We start from the raw sequence: 15,835 nt of genomic DNA on the forward strand, positions 1-15,835 counted from the left end.
ATAATATACACACACACATATATATATATATATATATATATATATATATATATATATATATATATACACACACACACACACACATAGCAAGAGGTTTCCCAGTTCGATTCTTGGCTGGGGTGCCTTCTATGCATAATCTGCATGTCCTCCTTGCGCTCATGTGGGTTTCCTCCCACATTACATGCATCTGGAACATTTATCCACAGGCCTCCTCTGAAAATTGTCTCATTCCAAGCCAGACTTTCCGATAAACAAATGTTAAATAAAAATAAATAAAATTTCCATAACCACTATCCACATACATCAGTGACACACAGTGCCTAGGCCGTGGATGACTGCACATTTCACAGTTTTCTGTTATAGTCTCGCTGTATCACCTACTGGACTGTTACAAGGTGGAAGACGTACAAGTATATTATTTACTTACATCATTCTTCCTACACAAGTACAGAGAAACGTTTAATTAATGTACAAATTAATGATTGTAACATTGGTTAAACATATGTTCTCTCAATGAGAAGTGTAAAAATTGTATGCATTTTCCTTATTCTGTCATGTTGCAGGATTTCTAGTAAACAACTGCAGTAACTGTTGTCTACAATGAAATCCTTGTACAGTTTAGCTTGGCCTGTAAAAAAATGGCCAGTATGTCTACATTTTGGCATGTTGTTGGTTCAAAAGCACATTGGAAAACATGTTACTGTGGTTAACGTCACCCATAAATTTTTTTCAAGAATCATATTGCAATAATTTATACTATGTTTTATGTTGTATATGTTAACAACTCACTGATCTATTTTTTCTAGGAATAATACTGTAATCCGTAATGTCCTAACATTAGTTGTGGAACAACAGTGTTTAAAGAGCAGTACCTGTTTATTTATGAGTAGCATGTGCTGAGTGTTAGCCCAGCTTGTAAGGATACAGACCAGCATGTTTATATTTTGAGCACTGTGTGTTCAAGCCTTGAAAGGAGACACATATATCTTAAACTGTTATACTGATGTCATATACCAATAACATTCTTTTTGCAAAGCATTTTACACATTGATATTTTTATAATATCAGAGTTGCTACGGATATATCCGTAATCCACAACATTTTATCAGCTATTTAACAGCGGTACCAGTACATCTTGATAAATCCTGTTATATGCTTGAGGAATTTAGTAGGTAAATATATTCTGTTTAAAATGCCATGAAGCACTGCTTTGTCACGAAATACTGAAGTCAGTTGTACAACAGACTCAATGTAATTTTGAGGTACTGTGATGGGTCCACTAATAGCTGTAATGATGGGCAGGGAAGCTGTAAGTCTCTAACTAGCGATATGCAATGTAAAGGAATAACGGTTCTCACACATAACTTTCTGTGTTCATAATGTACAGCAACATGTATGATTCTATTTACACAAGCTGGATGTTACAAGACACTGCCATGCTGTATGAGGAATGGATTAGCTCAATTACTGTTAATTTCTATGGACACAGTGCTGACATGAATATAATTTCAGAATAGTTTAGCTTTATGAGCAGTACATGTTCATAGTCTGCAATCCTAAGCCAAACTCATTCTTAGTATACCATCCACCATCAGGATGATGTCATCATATTAATTATTTTCAATGCCTAGAAAACATGCTTTTATAGTCGAGATGTAGGCAGATAGGTCTCAAGTTTAGGGTTTGGCTGTAGGTTACGTTTGCAGGTTTGAATCTCATGTCCTCCAGTCTCTGCAAAGATGTCAGTACCTAAAGGTCACAATGTCAACTGAGTATTGTGCTAAACTAAGGTTCTTCCAAATAGCAGTTACAAGTGTGGTGTGAGATGTTTACTCTTCTTATTTAATGAATAATTTTAAAATAGTTTCTTGTTTTACCACAGATGATGAGGACAGCAGTCGGAACAAACCAATCTACATCTGTGCCTCAAGGGGATGCACAGACTTAAAGAGGAGTGGAGGGAGAAAGGTATTTTGCATATTTCATGTATATTATGAACTGATATGCATATAACACTGATTTTAGGCCTGTATTTTTCAAAAATACATGTTTATTGATTAGAATGCAGGGATACCAATCATGCATCAGTAAGGTAAGTGAAATCAGCAAACATTAGCTGTCACTGCAACTGTGTATAAAACTTACAGTGTTGATAGATTTTGTATTTTTGATCCATTTTGTCAGCAAACACTTTTTATAAATGCATCCACAACATAAAGAACAGTTTGTTGTGTGTATCTGACACAGAGGTTATAAGGTGAAAAGTTTCATTCCAAGTATAAGTGTTGTGACTGTTTATGATGCATGGTTTGCTACACTTGTATGTCTGGCTGTATTCGCTGATGTTTGATCTGTTGTGCAGAGACTACCTCTTCACAGAGTTAATGGGAGTCTGTGGTAACATTGTCAGTGAGCACACTCTGCAGGTCAACATTGGTATTGTTTCTGTTTCCAAACACTTTTTTTTAAACACTGGTATAGCCTAGGTGGACTAACACTTGAGTGGGTACATATTTGATAGCAGCAGGTCATAATCAGCAATCATGTTCCAAAGTATTTGATTTGTAAGTCTTCAGATTCATGATCATTTTGGATGAAAATGCATACAGTTGTATACATGCAGTACTACTAACAGATATAATGAAATCTGATATGTGTACAGTTGTCTTGCTTGAACATATCACATTGTTTTTAGTGTTGTACTCCTCATATTGATTTGTATTCAGCCAAATACCATGCTGCCTGTCTCAAAAGGTTGTGATACGTTGTGTCTAATGTCCACAATAGTCTTCAATATAATTTTTATCTTTTATACAATGGCATCTTTCGTTTGCTCATATAGATCATTGAGTGCAGGCAGTAAAATATGTTTGTTGACCATTCATACATTTTTACAATGCTAATGACATGCGCTTGTGTTTGTGTGCGTCTAAGCATATAGAATTAACCAGGAAAGAATAATATTGCCCTTTTTAGGAGTATGACATATTGCACTATGGGTAATTCTGTCCATAATGGCTGTGTCTCAGTCCCTGTGTAAATTATCTTAACAATATTGTGTTATGTTCTGTTTTTCATGGTATTTTTCTGCATGATAGACATAGTTTTCTTTTCTGTTGTGTTTTGCAATTAATATTTACACAGCATGGTACATAAGGATGTTCACCAATCAGAAGATGAGAAAGAGCACATGCAAGGATACTACCTGAATCATCTGAAGGGGATAGTAATGATGACGAAGATGAGGAGGAGCCTGGACATGCCCCTGCTGGAGCCATCCTGCCTGAACCCCAGAGGAGACATACCTATGGCCGTCCTGTCAGTAGGTATTGTCTGTGTGCTGCCCCTATGTTCTGCTGCTAATGTAGTGATTGACATTTAATTCAATGGATTGTGTATGCACTCTTGTACATACATACCATGCATCTGTCTTGCTTATGTGTTATTACTGTGCAGCATTTACTGTGGTTTCAATGTATGCATGACACACATTAACACAATTCATTGTTCACACACATTCACATGTCCATACATTGTGGCAGTTAACCTGTTGATAGTGCTGCAACTGGCAGCCTGTAAATATCTGTCTTACTGGGGTGACTGACGGACAACATATGTCCACATTATAGCATTAACAATGTTATATGCCTTGGATGCCGGTTTTGCCATATCAGGTATGTGCAACTTACAGACATGTCATTCAACATGGTTTTGGATGATATTTCTCATAATGTTCCACTCTCATGATGCAGTTTTGTGCCATGGTTTGGCAATACCCATGACATGTGGGATCAAATACAGGTATATCCTGTGTATTTGCAGTCCCTCTTATCTGACTACATCAAAGAGCAAAGTAACACTAATCTGTACACAATGTTACAGATTACCCAGTTTTACACATTCTGTCACAGTACATTATGTTTGTTGTATGAAGCATTTACACATCTGAGATGTAGTGACACTGGTGTGCACCTTCCATAAATAGTTCTATACATAATGATTGCATGTATGTGTGCACAAAATCAGATACATACTGACACAGAAATGTAGCTTTGACAAGTGAGCACTCAGTGATGTACTGAAAATGTGCTGTAATGATGTTCACAGAGGTGTTCTCTCTCTCTGTAGTTAGCAGTGTGGTTTACATACAAATGCATTTCTTTATTTGACATTTGCATGACAGTATGTGTGTATGTGACTGAAAATTTTAACTTCCTTACCAATGCATGAGGATGTGACATGATTGCACATTACAGTGTGTGTTTTATACATGTCCTGTTGTATGTGACATCAGCAGTCACATCTTTCCGTTTGACATAAGTTTTCCATTTGTTTAAATTAATGTCCGTCTGTCTTCTGGAGTACCCTGTGTTCTTTATATGTGCATTTACACTGTGTCACCTTATGGCTTCCTGTTTTTAAATGATGTGGTCCAAGTTTGTCCACCTCCCTACTACTTAAATATTGATTTATTTATTGATTGATTTATTGGGATTTGTTTACCAGCAAAGTCCACTGGGCCAAGCAGAGCGCATTTTCAATGCAGGCCAGGGGAGAAGACTCCACATGACATACAAATAGGATATATGTAGTACAGCACAAATGGAGTAAACATTTTTTAAAACAATAGTACATTTAAAATATATACAAACACTTGATACATACTTAATAAAACTAATTACATTTTAGTACAACTATAATTGACATAGAAGTATGGCTGAATATAAAATGCTTATATAAACACACTTGATACATACTTAATACACTAATTACAATGTAGTACAACTATAGTTGACATAGTAGTATGGGTGAATATAAAATGCTTAGCCTTCAGATGATGACTGAGATTTAGAGCTGAGGAAGACATTAAGAAGCTATAGCAGTGATATTGCAACAGTAATAGTATATGAGAGGAAATGAATGGAAGAGTATTGTAAGAAGTTGTAAGTGATAACAGCAGAGGTTAAAATGTTAGGAGCAATAGAGATAGAAATCAGAAGAGAAGGTCATTAATAGCAATAGAAATATCTGAGTAGGAGAAGGAAAAAGGGGGACTGGTAGGAAGGCACTAAGATCTAGGTAATAACCAGTGCAGGCTTAGTGTAGTTACACATCTGTTTGGAGTAAAGGTGAGTGCGTAGAGCAGTTTTGAAGGAGGTAGTACATTGTGTTGTGTGAATGGCTGAGGGAAGGCTATTCCAGGTTTTAGCTATTACCCAGGAGTATAGTAGCTGACCAGTGGGTAGTTTAGGGTTTCTGAATTTGGAGGAGGTGTTGGTTTTCTGATCTTAGGGGCCTATTGGGATTATAGTGGGAGAAAAAGGAATTTAGAGGAGGGCACTCCTGTTTTTTAGTAAGTAATTTGTGTGTGATAGTTAATTGGAGAAAAGAAAGATGGGGGGGGGGGAGTTTGAGCCAATTTGATGTTTTTAGAGGTATGCAGTAGTGGGGTAGAGTGGTGGTGGTTTGTTTAAAATTGGACTATCTTGTTGTCGTATATTTCTAGTTTAGTTTTGAGGGAGGATTGGAGGTTGGCTAGTAATGGGGCACCATACACTAGAGAAGGAAGTAGACAAGTGGAAGCAAGTACTTGTTTTGTGGGGAGGGAGAGGAAATGTTTATGTCTGTAGAGTGGTCCCAGTTTTTTTTAAGAGTCTTGCTGATGTTATTTTGTAAGGGTAGGTCAGATTTTAGTTTTTTGTCAATTATAACATGTAACAGTTTTGGTTTGGGTAATTAATTCAGTTTTAGTGTTGTTTAGAGAGAACGTGGAATTGAGATTTGTTAATGGGACTCTTTTTTTGGAGTGAATATTATGAGCTTGGTTTTAAAGACAGGTGGTAATTGTGGAGTCAACTGTCTACGGCGGTAAACGCAGATTGAGTAATTTGCTGTAGTGGAGTTGTATTTTCAGAAGAACAGATTATAGTAAGCTGCATACTGAACAAGACAGCATTTTTGGAATGATAGGGGGAGGTTATTTATGAATATTAAACAGTAGGGGTCCTAATATGGAGCCTCGGGGGACATCAGTAGGGTCATGAATATATGAGGATATAGAGTGTTGCCATTTTACAGCATGTTTTTTATCAGATAGGTAGCTTTTGAACCAGTTTTGAGATGGAGTGGGTAGTCCAATGTTAGAAACTTGGGAAAGGAGGAGTGTGTGAGAGATGGTATCAAAGGCTTTAGATAAATCTAGAAATAAAGTGCAGACAATCTTCCCTGAGTCACAGGATTTATTAAGTAGATCCATAAATGATATTAGAGCAGTTGAAGTATGGCCAGGACTGAAACCATGCTGAGTTTGAGAAAGGATTTGTTTTTAGCGAATGAATTGTAGAAGTTGGGTGTGAAAACATTTTTCTAGGAGTTTGGAGATGGGGGATAATTATAGGGTAGATGCTGGAAGTATCTTTTGAGGTACCCCCTTTGTGGAGAGGTAGTATGTTTGCTTTTTTCCAAAGACTATGAAAATAGGATTCTTGGATGGATCTATTTATGAGAATGCTAATGGGGTAAGCAATAGCATTTGCAGTTATTTTTAGGTATTCTGCCAGTATGCTGTCTGCTGTGCTTCAGCTGGGCTTTAGTTTCAGAATGTTTGTAGGGACAGTACAGAGTTTGAATTCTGGCAAGGAATTGGGCTTAGCTAAGTTTGTATGGGTAGACGAGGAGGTATGGGAACAGGGAGTAGTTTGGCCTAATATGTTTGTAGAGAGAGAGAGAAGGCTGAGGCTGTGTATGCTGAGACAGAAGAGTATTACCTGGGAAGTTAGTTGTGGTGAAAGGTTGGGCAAATGTGGCTGTGAAATTACCTATGGTGTCTATGAAGTAGGAGTTAAAGATGGTTGATATTTGTTCTGATGTTTTGTCTTTGTGGGGGCAAGGATTACATTTTGTGCCAGGGTTTAGGGGAGTACTATTGGAGGACCAGAATTGCTTTGGGTTGTTTTAGTGTTTTTTTTGAAGGTTCAAGAAGTATTCTTTCTATTCTTTGGACACAAGTTTTTTTTGTCTGGTTACAAAGTTGCTTGTACATTAATAGGTCTGAGTTATGTGTTTGTGCCATAGCTTCAAGGTTTTGCCCCTAGTTATCATTATTTCATTAGCAGATTTAGTTAACCAGGGAGCATGATTAGTTCTTATTCTTTTAGTTCGGGTGGGTGCAAGGCAGTCTAATACATTTAGAAAGGTGGTGTTAAAGCAGTGCAGGGAATCATTTAGGGAGACACTTTTCAGGTTATTCCAATTTATGCTTTTTAGGATATTGTTGAATGTGTAGATGTTGAATTTGGATAGGTTCCTTACATGTTTAAAGTGATTTTTTTTTTGTGAAAGGTGGATAGGCTTGGGTAATGAAGACAGGAAGGTAATCACTTGGAGAGTTGGTGAGGGTACCGGCTGATGAGATTTTAGTTGGGTCTGAGACTAGGATCCAGTCTAATATAGCTCCTTCATTGGTTCTATTATTATATCTAGTGGGGATGGAGATTAGTTGGATATAGTGAAACAAGTTAATATTGGTGAATGGAGTATATGAGGAAATATTAGACCAATTAATATAGACTTCACCTAGGATTATAGTTTCATTTTTTATGGTGTGGTAGGCCCAGGATAATATTTCTTCTAGAATAGCTATGTTATTACCTGGGGATATGTATAGGGCTATGATACACAGATTTTTGGAGTTGTTAATTTTTAGGAAGGAGACCAAGATTTCAACCTTTAGGAATTATGGCAAGTGACCAGTAAATGGAAGTATGTTAAGAGTATTAGGGAATGGGATGGCAACACTACCTCCTTTTCATATTGGTTCCATCAACACTTATTACACTGTAGTTGGGAGGGAGAAATTCTGTGTTGTTTATATTAGGCTTTAGCCATGTCTCAGTAATAGCTAGGATGTCTGTTTTATTATGAGCTAACCCAGGCATGCAGGTCAGAGGCTTTATTGCAGAGACTTTGAAGGTTTATGGTAGTTATGTGTAGTGATTTTAACCATTTAGTGGGGTTTGTCATGATAGGGGTATTGGTGGTCGAGGGACTGGGGTTTCATATATTATATGTTTCATATGTTAGTACTAAGCTAACTGCCCTTGTGATCCATTTAAGCCTAGCCAATTATACCTTGTGAGACTCAAACCCTGCACCTTGTGTTTGTAAGACAAACACCTTAACCATTATGCCACCCTCCTTGGAATGGATATCACCAAAACGGACTAATATCAAGAAAATAAATGAAAGTTGATGACTAAAGGTGGTTAGTTTGGAGCTGATATAGTGCAATAAAAGGGGATAGGTTGTGAATAGCATAGTTTGTGGGGAGGATGTGTATTTTAGAGCAGTGCAATGGAGTTATATAAACGAGGCTGGGATTAATTTCTGAGTAGCTATCAGATTGGGTGTGTAGGGAGCTAGTTGCAGAAGTGGGTTTGGTGAATATTAATCTGGGGTTGATTGATGGGAATTGTATTAGAAGTGTTGGTAGAAGTACAGTATGGGATAAGAATAGTATGTGTGAAATGGAGGGGGTCATGTTGATTGGTGGGGAAGGTGTTAAGTGGAAGGAAGTAGAGACCAGAAAGTGGTTAAATTTTATTGGTTAGTTGTTGGAACGAGGTATGGCTAGGGGAATACAAAATTAAGGAAAGGGCGGGTGGGTGGGAATGGGCATAGGGTAGGGGAGTGGAGTGAGCCAGAGCGAATCTAGAGTGAATGTAGCAAGCTGGACTGGATCAAGTGGCATGCCAAAAGCAATCAGGTAAGCTACAGAGAGATATGTGAAGAAAAGGATCTACAGAGAAAACTCGGTTAGTAATTACAGGTCGGGAAATGGGAATTGTTTTAGGCTAAGAGAAGTGGTAAGCAGGATGAAAACAAGGTTAGACGTGAAAAAAAAATGGGAGAAAAATGAGAAGAGAAAGGTCTGAACTATTTAACTACTGTGGGGTGTAAACAGGTCTGGGGACATAGAAAACACCAAGGTATAGCAGAGAAAACCTGCTACCTGGGTAGTTTAATTTAGCGGCTGAAAGTCTATGAAAGGAGGGGAAGAGAGATTGCAACATGGAGTGGTGCTGCACAAACAGCTGCTACAGTGTCACAGGACAAGATATAGTATGAAAGCTGCAAACTGTTCATACATTAATTGTAGAAGGATTTCTGTTTCTGTAAGTCAGGACTCCAGTCACAGAGGTATTTCCTTATCGCATGTGCTTAGAGTATCCTACATCACTCAGAGAGGTCTGCAGTATATGGAAGGGATAGTAACCCAGTCTGTAAAACCTAATTAGAAGAAAAAGGGGGGTGGTAAGAGTAACCAAGGAGAAAACTTAAGATATAATGTAGGTGCTAATTAAACTAGGTAAGGAAGTATAAGCAGAGTGAGTTAGGAGAAAATGTGAAGGGAGATTGTATTAATACATTAAAGGATAGATTAAAAGGAAAATTCCAGTGAAGAGAAAGGGTGGCTTGAAGTAACAACTGAGTGGAGATAAGGTGAGGATACACGGGAGGAGAAGATAAACAAGAAAATTGCAGGAGCAGAAATAGGAGATTCAACCAAATATTCACAAAACAAAATTAGGAATAAGCATGCATACATGTAAGCTACAGTGGAAAAGGAGCTTCAGCCAGATTTATGCAAACAAGTCTATTGTAACGCACTCTGTTAATATATATCTGTTAATGTGCTGAATGAAACTGACAACAGGGAAAGCTATGTCATTAAATATACTATAATAGAATCTGAAACTGCTTTTAACATTCTAAACAACTAAGCAACAAGAAAATCTTTGCTATGAAGTATACAACACTACGATCTGTGAGATCTGACACTGCTAAAGTCTGCCCAATGACCAACAAAAATGCAACTGAATGTCAGTGAAATCTATGCTTATCAAATATAACATCTAACACTGCTAAAATTCTGAAAAGAAATAGAACAAAAAAAGGACACCAGACCACTCGTATACTACTGTGTCTAAAAAAAAAAAAAAAAAAAAAAGTTGGAAAATGGTCTAGGCTAAATACCTTAGTAACTAAGTCATGCAGAGAGCAGTGCATGTTTAGGTTAATTTAGCTGAATACAGTCAAACATTAAACAATCTGCAGTCATGGGTTGCAAATAAAAGTGAATGCTCACAGAGGGCTGCTTCAGAATTGTAATAAAGCAGCACAACTTTTAGCAAAGGAAACAGTTGAAACAATACAGTATAGTCTCTAAGGCAAAAATAACGCTAGTGGTATGAAGTCAAATAAATCAAAATGAATATCTTTCAAAGTTAATATACTAGCAAGATTATTAAATCGTATGCCTGGTGCTTTGTTGAAGTGTCCATATTATAACATCGAAGTTGCAAAACTTCGAATGTTATATCATTGAACCAACTATATCGAAGGATGAAAATAGCGAAGCCCTGGAACATCGAATTCTTAACTAGGGCAAGATTTCAGTGGGCCTTTCCGTGGCTTCGCCATTTCCTCCACTGTGGTGCGATAGTTACAGACCTTAGGGTTAGGGTGCAGGTTAAGGTAAGTGGATAGGTAGGAATATATGTATGGTTTAGTGTAGGGTTAGAAGTAGGGTTTTGTTAAGTGTATGTATTACTTAGTTTGTTTGTGTATAGTTTCGTACGGGTAAGTGTGCGATAGTTACGGACCTTAGGGTTAGGGTGCGGGTTAAGGTTAGTGGATAGATAGGAATGTATGCACGGTTTAGTGTTGGGTTAGAAGCAGGGTTTTAAGTGTATTTGTGTGTATTTATTAGTTTGTTTGTGTATAGTTTCGTAGGGTAAGTATGCGATAGCAACAGACCTTAGGGTTAGGGTGCAGGTTAAGGTTAGTGGATAGATAGGAATGTATGTGCAGTTTGGTATAGGGTTAGAAGTAGGGTTTTGTTAAGTGTGTGTGTGGTTTATTTATTTTGGTGCACTTGTATTGTGTGTATGTTTCTCGGAACAGTGAATTTTTTCCCTGGGGAAAAAAATCTCTATTCTGATTGTTCAATGTTATCATATTTCAAAATTCCAAGTTCGAGCTTATGGTGTTCGATATTTTGGAATTTCGAATATATGATATAGACCCATATTGAAGAACTGCGTAGAATTAATATTAGCAAGCATGGCAGCATAAAACAGAATAATACAATACTTTACAATTCAGGCAAAAGTTCCAAACAGTAGAGAAACTGGTGTTTATTGCAGGTATGTATATTTGCCTTTGTCAAAATTACTGTCCCTTTTCAGTTATTAATTTGAGATAGTGAACATGTAAATGTATGGGCATTTTACAGTGTGGAGACATGTGCACACAAGCTGCTGGGTAATCCTAGCAGTATGTCAGGTTTTTCTGGTTACTTGTGTGTTACCCACTGTGTTTTTTCACATCCATCTCAACAACATGCAAATTAAAGGTCATGCTACTAAACGCTAGGAGTCTAAACATGAAACTGCACTCATTGCAAGTATTCTTACCCCTGGAAGAAGTTGACATTTGTGCAGTCACAGAAACTTGGCTCAAAGCTGTGAAGAGCACCCCAGCCTTACCTGGTTACTCATCCTATCATACATTCAGACCCCAAAATGTGGTCAGCAAAGCCAAAGGAGGTGAAGTTTCAATATATATTAAAGACACACATACCTCCAGGCTGGTCAAACTATGACATACAGGAGATGCTCCAGATGCAGGTAACCATTAACAAGGCCCCTATTCAAATTATAGCTAGCTACAGGCCCCCAAATTTGACTCAGGATGCCCACTCCACCTACCTGGACCACTTCAAATCTATCAAGCTTCAACCCTTTACCCTGATCCTGGGTGACTTTATTTACCCAACCATAGATTGGAAAAACTACTCATGCCAGAACAAAATGCCCAGAGATCCCTCAATTTTATTAATGCAAATGCCTTGGAGCAGCTAGTTGATACCTCCACAAGAGGTGATAATATCTTGGACTTGGTATTAGCCAACATGAGTAACCACTGCAGCACCCCTATGGCATCATTCTCCCTGGTAAGATCAGACCATAAAGCAGTCACTTTTGAAGGCACCATCTCCTCTGCCCCCCCCCCCCCAGCTAGGGTCAACCAAAACAACTTCTACATAGCTGATTACAACCTCCTGAGGGATGGAATCAACATAGCCCCCTCCCCCACTGTAGGAACTGACACCAATGTCCAAATCTACGCCGAAGTACTATACGAGCATTTATATAGATGCACGGAATCAGGAATACCTGACAGGTCAAAATCATCCTCCACAAGAAGAGTAAATCTGCCTGGTGGACATCTGCAATAAATAAACTATGTAACAAATAGAAAAAAATTGTTGTCCAGGACCAAGAAGGAGCAGGTGCCCAATTGGAAGCAATCTCTCCTTAGCCTGAACAAGCAAATAAGAGCACTAGTGAAATCCTCCAAAGCAAACTTTGAGACCAAACAGGCCACATATACTAAAGACAATCATAAGGCCTTCTTCACATATGTCTGCAATCTCAAAGGAAGCACCCAGATCTGTTCAGAACTGGTGGTCAAGGACACCACATACACAAATGCTGTAGATATAGCCAATCTACTGGCTGACAGATTCTGCACAAACTTCTCCCCTCTGCCCCCCCATCAGTAAATCAGAACATCCCCAGTACCTGCCCCCCCACCCCTTATCTCTAGGGAACAGGTCATCACTGCCCTCTCAAAGGCAAAAAATACAGCCTCCATGGCACCCAATAACATTCCAGGCTGCATCCTACATGAACTTGAAGTACCATTAGGCACCCTATTCAACCAAAGCTTGAGTACTGGCTATGTCCCAGCCAAGTGGAGGACAGCCGCTGTCATCCCATTATACAATGGTGGAGCATCCACTGATGCAGGAAATTATAGCCCTGTCAGCCTAATTAGCCTGATCTGCAAGGCAATGGAACAAATCATCATGGACCTCATTGACAGAGACAATGACAACCTCCAAACACTCGACCCCACACAGTTTGGTTTTGTCAAGGTGAGGTCTTGTCTGATAAATCTGATCAACTTCTTTGAGACAATCACCAAAGCCATGGATAAGGGGAAGACTGTGCACACTGCCTACCTTGACCTGGCCAAAGCCTTCGACACTATTCCCACTTGGGCATAGTAGATAAACTCTCTCAACTAGGCATCAATCCATATGTTACCAGATGGGTAGCAAACTGGCTCACTGATAGAACCCACCTAATCAAAATAGAGGAAGTCACCTCAAGCAATAGACCCGTAATGAGCAGAATAACCCAGGGATTGGTCTTGGGGCCTCTGTTATTCAGGATATACTTCTCTGAGGTGCAGGCCAAAACCAGTGGGCTGTGACTGACCAAGTTTGCAGATGACTGCAAGCTGGGTGCAGTCATCAATTCCCCAAGTGATGTGGACGTCCTCCAAGAGGGTCAAACCCAAACAAATGACTGGTGCCAGAAACATGGCCTCAAGCTGAATGCCAAAAAATGCATCATCCCCTTTGAGGAGAGTGACATCCCTACATATTATTACATTAACAACAATGTCCTAAGTACAGACTCAGTAGTGTGGGATTTGGGCACCCAGGTTGATAGCAACCTGACTTTTGAGCATCATGTTGCTTCTGTTGTATGGAAAGCTTTCTACATGGCCCACCTCATAAGTCAGGCTATCCAGGGACAAAGAGGTCATAAGATCCCTGTATTCTTCCCTTATAAGGTCAATTATTGAGTACAATGCCCCCTTTGGCATGTACCTTGCAAAGCAAATGCAGCAGCTGGAGACACAACAGATGTTCCTCACCAGGAGAATCCAGGGCCTCAAACACCTACCCTACACAGATAGGCTAAAAGCCCTGTCTCTCTACTCCGTCTTATACAGACTCCTCAGAGGTGACCTCTGTCTGACATCAGACCCCACCTTGATGGTACTGCTGCACATCCGCAAGTCAAGCTCCACTCAAGCAACCCATGTGTGTGAGTTCAACCTGGTTTGTGATATCAATAGAACTTGTTGGCGGGAATGTGTCTCAGACTCCCCCATCTGTAGAACAGACTCCCTCTCCATGTCAAGCAGAGTTCCTCATTATCCCTTTTTAAGCATAACCTGGATAACTGGATGGGAAACAGAAAATACACTCCTGGGATTATACCTGCGTCCCTGCTGGACAGGGGCTCTGGGTGCTGACTTTTCCAAACACTTGGCTAGGCTTATAAGGGCCTCAGGGCCACTAGCCGAGTAACCTCCTATGATCCTATGTGCACAACCTCCTATATTCAATATTCTGTCCTGTTAGATTTTTTAACATATTATTACATGTCATTAATGTATGTATGTGTATTGACATTGATTTCACGTACATTCCATTTATACCACTGATACACTCACATACATACACATATACACCTGTGTGTTGCCTTTGAAGTGTGTGCGTAACATGCACATATTTGGTAATGTACACCTAATTGTGTATGTAGCAGCCTTGGCTGATCTCATGCAGTACTTCTTTCTGGTACTCTGCTTGGTTCTTTGTCTGTTACGTGCATGGTTGTAAGTTTGTTTCTGTGCTCTGGAGATATATACCATTACTTGACCTGCATTTGCTCATCTGTAAATTGACTTGACTAACACCTGCACTGCTGATGGACTAATTGGAAATATGTATATTTATCCAGTGTGTACTGTGTTCCTACTTTATTACCATGGAGCACACATGTACCGTTGGTCATATAAATCCAGGTATGACTGTCGCACATTATGCAACATGTGCTAACATGATAGTGAATAGGTAGATTTTTTTTTTGTGCACTTCAACATGGCTGGTATGCATCTCCACCCTGTCTGACAACTTTCCACTGCCCGTGTTGTGCAGTGTGCTGTCCGACTATCCTGTCCATACTGCTTTTTCCCACCCTTTGTCTGTCTTGTGTTGTGCTCTTTGTTCTATGGATATAGCTGCTTTGCTTACGTTCACCTCCTTTCTCCCTGAGCTTACCTTTCCTTCCAGTCTTTAAAACAATAAAAAATGGGGCCTATTCCCACCAATAAATTATTGCCCATCCCCCCTGACATTCCCTCAGATTTTCCTATTCCAACATTCCTTTTGTTTGTCCCTCTTCTTCATCCACAGCCCTCATCTTCTTTTCCATCTCCCACTTTCCTTGGGTGTGTGTGTTACTTGTGTTCCCCACACAGGTTCCAAACCCAGTGTTAGCAACTGTTAGCTACAGTGAAGTGGTCATGAATACCCTTCACCTTTAATTTTTTTTTTAAATCAGGAAATTTACGGATTCCGTTGGAATCCATAAATTCAAGTCAATATATATATTTTTTTTATGATACATCTATTATGTAGATATCTGTAGCAGTCTCTGATTTTTAATGTAATGAGGAGAAATAAATAGTCCAAGAAGTGAAAAAATACTTGCCCTTCCTTCTGCCAGTCACTGTAGCAACCTAGACAATAACACATTATTCATCCCAAATAATATGGCTAATTTGTTGATGGCATAATTTACTCCAAGCCTTGTGGAATAAAAGTAAATGAAACTGCAAACAAAAGGAGGACAAGTTAGAGGCATTCTTTGCAGTACTGATGTGCAGAGAGACCCCACTCCTTACGGATAAGTAACTGACAGCATAATTACCTCTATCTATTAGCATGAAACTTGTGGTCCAGCAGAAAATAAAAGCACAATTAGATGTCATTGTTTTGTAGTTGGAGTAATATGTCTGATCTGGAATAGACTGTTGCTAATGTACATAAAGAAACATCTTTTTTTCCTCAGTGAACCTGTCAACTAGCCAGAACTATTTTGTGGGTGTATTTATTGTGCATCTCTAA

This window comes from Protopterus annectens, chromosome 15.part0 (assembly GCF_019279795.1).
Source record: "Protopterus annectens isolate FY-2018-M chromosome 15.part0, PAN1.0, whole genome shotgun sequence".
Classification (NCBI taxonomy): Eukaryota; Metazoa; Chordata; order Ceratodontiformes; family Protopteridae; genus Protopterus; species Protopterus annectens.